Here is an 8,646-nt window from a genome sequence, read left to right as displayed (position 1 = left end):
GCAGTTGCCTGAGGAACTTCTGCCCTCCCTGAGCGGCCCCACGCACATTGCCGCCAAGCTGTAACTATGAGACCTATGAGCCCATGCTAGTGAGTGACCTTTCTGCTGAACAGACTTGCACATTGTGGGTCAACAGTCTGTGCCTTTCTGGTGCTCGTGCCTGTGGAGAATGTGCATTGTTATACACTCCAACCCTGACTGAATCCCAGGCTCGAAGCTCTCCCGAGGAGAGACCACCCAACAGAGCCAGGCAGCAGTGACACTGGTGGTAAGGTGATCGTCCAGTCAACAGCAGGTCTGAAAGTCCAGATTTCATTTTGAGCTGGACAGTCTTATAAAGATTCTCAGCACAGGTTTGTGTTCAAAGATTCTTATTTTAAGCATGACCTTTTCACCTTTCCCAAATGTGATGCTTTAATGTTGTGGTTAGTGTGACTCAAGTTGAACAAAAATATTACATTACACAAGGCTGTGGCAGAGCCCCCATGGAAGACACTGAGACCCTCCTCGTTCTGCAGACCACCCCAGAAATCCTTCAGTCTGGGAATGCTCCTTAGGCATATTCAAGGCCAGAAAGGCCGGTGTTATTGGAAAATAAATGCCTCTCCTCACACCAGTGATCCCATAGAAATGCATAACTAAAACTGCTGCAGCTGCAGTTTCAGGGAGTCTGTGGTACAGAGTGTGTCTAAAACTGATTCAATATCTGGCATGAGAGCACACAGCTGAGGAAATATGTCTTTGACACATAGCTCCATTGTGTGTGTGTGCTTCTTTAGAAGGCTACTTCATAACCAACTTGGAATAGAAGTGCTGGGACAGCCCAAAGATAGTCACCAGTGACTCTAGATGTGACAACATAGGTTCCTATACCCTGGCACATGTAGGCAGCCTTTTCTGTTCTACACAGGCTGCTGCCACAAAGCTGGTGTGCATGAAGCAATGCATTGCAAGAAGACATGAATGACGGTGTTGCTGACAAGTCTGACAATCTGGAATCGACATAATTTTGGATTATTTTGCCAGGAGAGATGCCAGTGAACATCTGCGGGTTTTTTCAGATGCTGGCACCTTCCTATAGACCAGACTCTGATGGGCCTGAGAGATCTTTGGGGCATTCCATGATTCTGGGCTTTTTGACCCTCAGAAAACTGCTTATATTACATTATTGCTGTCTTAAGCATTCCTCTCTGAGAAGGGACAAACTGAAAGACATGGGTGCCATTCTTTTTTCAGCCAGGATTTATGCTGCTGTGGTGCAAGTGGCATGAGGTTGTCTGATGGTTGCAAGGGAAGGCACAGCCATTTCAGCTGTGTTCCGTACAATCGCTCCCAGCGGTAAGCCTTCCTGTGCGTTAGACATACATATAGCTTTACAACTACAAACATGGATCACCTATCCACAATTTGTCCAGCCCTAAGGAGCTTTAAGATCCCAGCTTGGTTAACTCAAAATAGGCTGATAAAGAGAGGAACCCGCTTTACTTACCCTGTTATTTCCTCCGGAGTGTAATGACATCTGTCACTCCTGAAAACTTGCCATTCCTTGTTGTTTAGTTCCTTAAAATAACCATTACCTCATGAGGTTACCTGCCACATTCCTTCTTTATCTGGTGTAAGGTCTCTTCCTCTTCACCTCCCTTTCTCTGAACTAGGACCTGCTTGTCTTTCTCACAGATAATAACCTCCTTATCTCTAATGATATACCTTGTGTTTCTAGACGAGCTGGGGCCTACAGCTCTACAGATAAGTCCCTCTCTTGTTTACTGCTTCCCATATATTCCTTTCCTATGAGTGGCCTGAACATTCTAACTGGCTCTTCAATGTTTACCTGTCTTCTGGCAGTATGGCACAGGCTTTTAGCCTTTACAGTACACATACTATCGAGAATTAAAACCTCTTAAGCATCATATTCCATCTACAACCACAGCATGCCATTTTGCACACAATTACAGGTTGTTTTCCCTGCAAATTAGCAATGCAACACCACGATCTATGTGTAAATCAGTAACAGATTTATTAGCCACCCACCTTGCCTTAGATTGTAATGACTCTGATCTCATTGTTGGAAGCCCAAAAGAATAAATCACAGATGTCTTGCAGGTTGTGGCTTCAGCTTTTCACTGCATTTTAGGGGTGAAACATATTTATGAATACTTCAGCAGTACAGATTAAAAGCTGGAACTCATTGGCAGTAAGGGCTGGTTTGTTGTACAGGTCTGCAATGATCTTTGGTATTGATTAAGGATCTGGACAGCATTTGTATTCTTTCCCATATGTTCTAGCAAAAATGTACAGAATAGCTCCATAAATATATTAATATGTCTTCCGTGTAGTATTAATAATACATTAGCCTCTGAGAATTAACATACACTGCACTTTATAAGTAGGTAAATGGCTGCAGATTTTAAGTTTCTCAATTTGAGAGCAGGAATAATCAACTCCTGGTAGAAACAACATATGGTTTATTACACTAAAGAATACCACTGGTTGTTGTTATTGGGAGGAACCTTCCAACCCCTATAAATTATATGTCAGAGAAGCTGCTTCAAATTGCTCAACCTATTTAAAATGAAACTAGTGTTTGTCTTATTATTATCTGACATCTGCACACCGAGTATCAATCAAAAAGTCTACCAGTAAGAAAAGCTTGTTCCTACCCCTGAACTCCTTTAGTGTACTCATTTTGTTCCTTTAATACGGCCAAAACATTCTACAGTCTCCACAATCTTAGACTTAGACTTACTTAGACAAGTAAATATTCCTTCAGAAATAACAGTTTTGACATCAAAAGCTTATGGGTTTACATTTTTTTAAATTATTTTTTTTTTAAATTAAAATTTAAAAAAAAGTTTAAATTAAATTAAAAATTAAATTGAAAAAAAGATTAATTGTGGCCCAGTCAAAGAAGCCAGTGAGGCTGATGAAAAGGTGACTTTGATGGCATTCATTAACAGACCTTGGTGTGAGAGGCTCACTGCCTGGTGGGGTGGGAATACCAGTGCTCCAACTGCAGCAGCAGATGTTGTGGTGTGTCCTGCAAGAAGCAGACAGTGGGACAGTCCTTGCTCTCCTCTAACCTATCCAAGTGACACAAGCTCAGCTCTGCTTCAGCAAACCTGCCGCCCCAAATACAAGCAGCAGAGCCTGCACCCCTGTGGCAAACTGGCATCTGCTGGAGCACAGAGGCATTTCCAGATCTCATAAGGAGGACATATACACCTCTGCAGTCCTGTCACACTGTCCCACCATGGCTTTTCTGGGATCTCTGCATTTCCCTGGCCCTTGTGCTTCCAGGTCTGTCTGGATCTTGCCTGGCTTCTCAGTCCCAGCCTTAGGGACATTTATAAGCCCAGACTTATAAATGTCTATAAATAGACATTTATAGTGGCTGGCAGACCGGTAAAGAAATTTGTATTGCACCTGGGAATGTTTTGAAAGAGTTTTGATTAGAAATGATCCTTCAGGAGAAAGTTATGTTTGCTTTGAAGTAAATTATTTAGCACCATGATTTTTTCTGCACTGTCTCTGGACAAGAAAAGGCCCTATGGTGCCTAATTTTGCTGAATATGTCTGAAAGGTCTTCCCACACTCAGAGAAAAAGTTCACCATCAGAATCTGAAGAGATTAAATGGTATTTCATCCCAAATGGATATGTGAGATTTTAACCACACAAGAGATGCAAAACCTAATCCCAGCAAAAGGGAAAGGAAGCAGCGTGAGAAGATTCATGGCTTTTAATAGTGCTTGTGGGGGCAATCATTCAGCTTGCATTGCTAGAGCTGATGCAGGCTTGTGAAGACATCTTTTGTAGGTTACTACACTAACGTAATCTTTCCATGCTGTTATCACTTTCAATGCATTTGTGACATTTGCACAGTGGCTATACCCCATACACATTTTCTGTTTAATATTCTGTCCTGTTGTCACAGTGTCACACCAGGGTGTGGGACGGTGGTGATGAGATGAGCAGTTGGGTGCTAGCCATGGTATTGGGGTGGTGAGAACAGTCTGGCAGTGTTCTGTATAACATTGAGATCTTGGCTGATACTCCCACTGACTGGTGCAAATAACAGCTCTGAGCTTGGATACCAGTTCTGCAAATTCTTATCATAGATGCCGAGAAGAATACAACTGGAAAAGTTCACCTAGTACATCCCTCTGCCTCAAGGCAGGAAGAATTGCACCTCAGTCATTCCTAATAGATGTTTGTCTCATCTATCCTTAAAGACATCCAGTGCTGGAGACTAAACAATCTTGCCAGACAATCTGTTGTGTGCTTCACTGTCCTTGCCACTGAAAGCACGATATTATCTACCAGGCATTTCCCAGGGGGCAATTTCTTTCAGTCTTTGTCTTTGATTTAGGACGTGGGCCAGGATGGAGACATTCACCCCAAAACGTTCATTCCCAGATATTCTGGGTGCTTTGAATGCTCTTCTGCTGTACCTTGGTGAAGCCAAACATATGCTGTTTATTGTATAAACTCTTACATATATTACAGGAAGAATAACAGCACACTGTTAGCAGAGCCTCTGGCCCCTTCCAAACATTACATAAAGGTGCCTTGAATAACTAGAAAAACTATCAGGCTGGGGTCACTTCCACACTACCCTTTGCTAAGCATGCCACACCAGGTTCCTCTGCACTCTCCTATGTCTGGCTCCATTTTTCTCAGGATGGCAGTTTTGCCTTGCCATGAGGCTGCAGTTGCTCAACTGCTTACTTCTTGCTTTGCCTTTCCTGCCAAGGGTATGTCTTTGACCTCACACAGTCCTGTGGTTCTCACATGTGAGGCACTGAGCTACACGACAGAAGTCTGTTGACTGTGTTTTAAGGTTTTGGATGGAGAAAGGTGCTGCACAGTTCCTCTGCTTCTCTCTTGAGCTAGGGTTCAGGCCCACCCATGACTCTAGGGGTAAGCTGGAACATGTGTGGACAACTGGAGGGAACTAAGAGGATGGGATGATAAAAGCAGGTCCCATGCTCAAGCATGCAAATGTTTGCAAGCCGTGCACAAAAATCAAACCGTATTCAGAGCTGTGGACAATTTAGCCTTTAGCTGGCCTTTTATTCTGAGTGTGGTGGGGAACATAATTTCTTGCTGTAAGACACTGTTCCACATTTGTAAGTCAATGACTGTTTGACCCTTTAGTTGTCAGAAGACAAGGAAATAGCCTTGGAAATTTGACAAGATATAAATACCTTCCTCTTTGTTCGGAATTACTAGGATTATATACAAGGTTGTACAAGAAGGATTATTGCATGAATGGGTCTTAATTTTGCTGGCTGTATGTGCAATTCTGTCACTTTCCCTCCTGGAATAGTACTGAAATTTTATAAAAGTGCCAGCAGTTTAGAGGTCATAATAAGAAACTGAAAGATATGAATTGATTAAAGTCTGTTTCAAAATGTTGCAGATGCCATACGACTCCAACAATCCTCTTCTATTTTCATTTCCAAACTGGGGGTGTGGGCATGTGTTAAATTATGTAAATCATCCAAAAGTTGCTTAACCTTTCTGCGAGTGCACCATAACTGGGGAGGATGAAATAAGCCCATTATCAGCAACAGAGCAGAAACCCTTTTGGGGAGCTCCCGTTGATTCTGCTCACCCCCTCCAGTGCCATTGTGGAAATTGTTGTTTGTGAACTGTTTCTTTTGCAGTGCAGCTCATCTCATGGAAGGGCTTAGAGCTGCACAAAATGTCCAATGTGCTTCAAAGACATCAACATGGAAAGCACCATATTCGCTGCATTCTGTCATTGCACTTACACGGCTGTGCATTAGTAATTACTGAGGACAGCCAATAAAATCAAATAAGCACATACGCAAATGCTAATGGAGGAAAATAAAACTAAATAATGCCTTAGCAGGCCCTGATTACCTTGATCTTGGCTTGCTGTCACACTAGTCCGTCCTCACTGGGGAAAAGACATGAAGTTCTACAATCTCTTCAGCAGGAAAGGTATGCATGAAGGGGTTTTCATAGGTAATTATTTACAAATTCCCTGCAACCATGTTGCCTCTGGTTTTTTTATTAACCTAATAAAATATATTATCTGGAGAAAAGCTTGGTGTATATAGCAGTTAAATTTATATGTGTTATTCTAGTATGACAAATATTTTGTTATAGTTTGCTAGCAATTATTCAGAATAACACAAACAGCTTGGGATGATTGTAGCCTTGTGAATTGACATTTGAAATATTTATAAGTACAGCCATCCTGCCATATGGACCCTCTTTGGAGTTATCAGTCACCGCATCCTACTGCTTCTGCAACTTGGGTTCACATTCTAATGCTGCCTCATTCTGTAACTCGAAGGAGCGCAGCTACGGGCAGTGCAACACGCACCACTCCTTCAGCCGTAGCTGTCATCTTCGACAAAGGAGACGGAGGCTCATGGTGCACATTACTTGCTGAGGCATTCTGCAAACACCTGCTTAATGCTTATGTGTGCTGTTTAATGTAATGTGGTTTATAGAGCATAATGGGTCTCTCTGAAAGTGGGTTTTAAATGCAAAACCACCCATCACTGATCTTTCACTTTGAATGGTGTTATTATACATTGAGGAAACAGAGGGCATCTTTCCTTGACCTGCTGGTTTACCGGGTTTCTCCTTATCATGTAAAATGCATACAATGGCCTGGCTAGCAAAAGCAGGATGTGTCATGTCACTGTTTTCCCGAAAATGAGCCTTTCCTCTCTCACATCCAATAGCTTATGAACAAATATCCCCCATTCAACAGGGACTCACATCTGGGCAAAACTCCTATTGCCTTCAGTGAAATTACATTCAAGGAAATTATGACAGGGTATGTCCTGAGCAGAGCCAGGCACTAAAGCATTCTTTCTTTGACTAATTAGTAGTATGTATGAAATCTTCTTTTATGTCAAAGAAGAAGGTAAAAATTCCTCCTGGAGAATTCAGTAAGGTCAGGGTTTCAGTCCTGGGAAATCAATCAAGCACAAGGATCATTGGAAAGTGAAGAAGGGGGAAGCAGGAAAAATAGAAAAAAGAAAAGAAAAAAGAGGGAAGAGAAAAGATTAAAAAAAAACTAAAACCAAAAAAATATATTTTCTAAAGACATAAAGACTCTTCCCATTTAAAATCCTCATTAGCTTGGCAGAGAGTGATATTTGGTGACTGGTGCATTTTGTGTATGCATAGGAGAACAAACCCCAGAGGATTCCCAGGCTCAGTGTATCTACAAAAGGGGTGAAGCAGGGTAGGAAAGGAAAAATAATTTGTTGTTAGCTCTGGGGAATTGCTTCAGGCAAACCAGGTGAACAGCTCAGAGAATTAAGCTCCCAGAAGCATATTTTCTTCTCTTTGTGCGAAAGACTTAACAACTGACAACTCCATCTTCCCCTTATCTGCACAGTGCTCACAACAGCCCAGAAAACTTAATGTAAGCAATATGAGTTAGATACACAACTTCCTAAATGAGACAGTGGAAGCAGATGGCAAGGTGCAGTTTACGTGACAGGGAGCCTGAGTAACTCTGCTGAAGTGAGGACTAGTTTGTTTGGAGGTTTTGGTTTGTTTTGTTTTGGGGTTTTTTTTCTGTGCCATGCAGTTCTGGAGTGCGTCAGGAAGGTGTGACCTCTGCATTTTCAGCTTTCTTTCGAAGTGAGAGACTTAATGAAGACCTGATCAAAATATCTTCAGCCAGAGGGAGAAGAACTACTAGGAACCGGAGTTTCTTTCCTTCTCTTCGGTTCTGCTTTGCTGGTCACCTTGCACTCAGTGTTCAAAACAATCTGGGTGAAAAGCCTCCAAAGATTGCCTGCGAAGGGTCCTGCTGGACCTCAAAGAGGAATATTTGCTTTTCAGAACATATCTTGAGAGAAACACTTCAGAAAGGATTCTGTTGCTAGCTGTGTTTTTGGCCTTTGCTCATAATGTGTTAGATGCTTTTACAATTTCTCCGTTTCTAATTAAATACACGCTGTACTGGAGGCAATGAAAGAAAGCAAAGAGGATCTTCTCTTCAGGGAACCCCTCCAGTCTCTCTGGCCAAGCTACAAATCGGAAAGGCCCTAAGCATGTCTCCTGAAATGGAGAAGACATGAGAAATACGGGCTTTGTTCAGAATAAAAAGCAGATGAGGCTCAAAGGCACTAAGGCACAAAAGGATTAGGACACAGCACAGTCATTTGCCATGGACTGCTCAGCTGAGATCCAAACACCACCTTAGATGCTTCATACTCTCTGTTTTAAAGGAAGTCACAGAGACTCCCTCCAATTCATATGTAAAAGCATGTTGACAGTCATGATTGGAGACACCATGGCTTTGTCTCCCAGGTAATTAATCCCTTTGTACAGGATGACTAACATAAGAGAAAGGACAAATTGGCCACATGCACCTTCTATCTAGACAAAAGGATCTGCTAGCTGAATAGGATGCTGGAGGGTTAAGGGTAGATGGGAGGACGTGGTGGGAAGAACTGGCAAAATGGTGCTGAATCTGGCTAAGCTTCATCTGTGAGTGGCTCTGGCGTGCCGCTGTAAACCAGAAAGGATTGCTTGAGCTGAGAACTCCTTTTAAAATTCTCACTTGATTTCCCAAGCAAATGTGCGCGCCAGCCAGCAGGCAGCACCGCATGGCTGCTGGCCGGCCAGGCCTCAGCCAGGCCCTG

This window comes from Falco naumanni, chromosome 7 (assembly GCF_017639655.2).
Source record: "Falco naumanni isolate bFalNau1 chromosome 7, bFalNau1.pat, whole genome shotgun sequence".
Lineage (NCBI taxonomy): Eukaryota > Metazoa > Chordata > Aves > Falconiformes > Falconidae > Falco > Falco naumanni.
The sequence above is the reverse complement of the archived record's forward strand: the minus strand, read 5'-3'. Positions refer to the sequence as shown.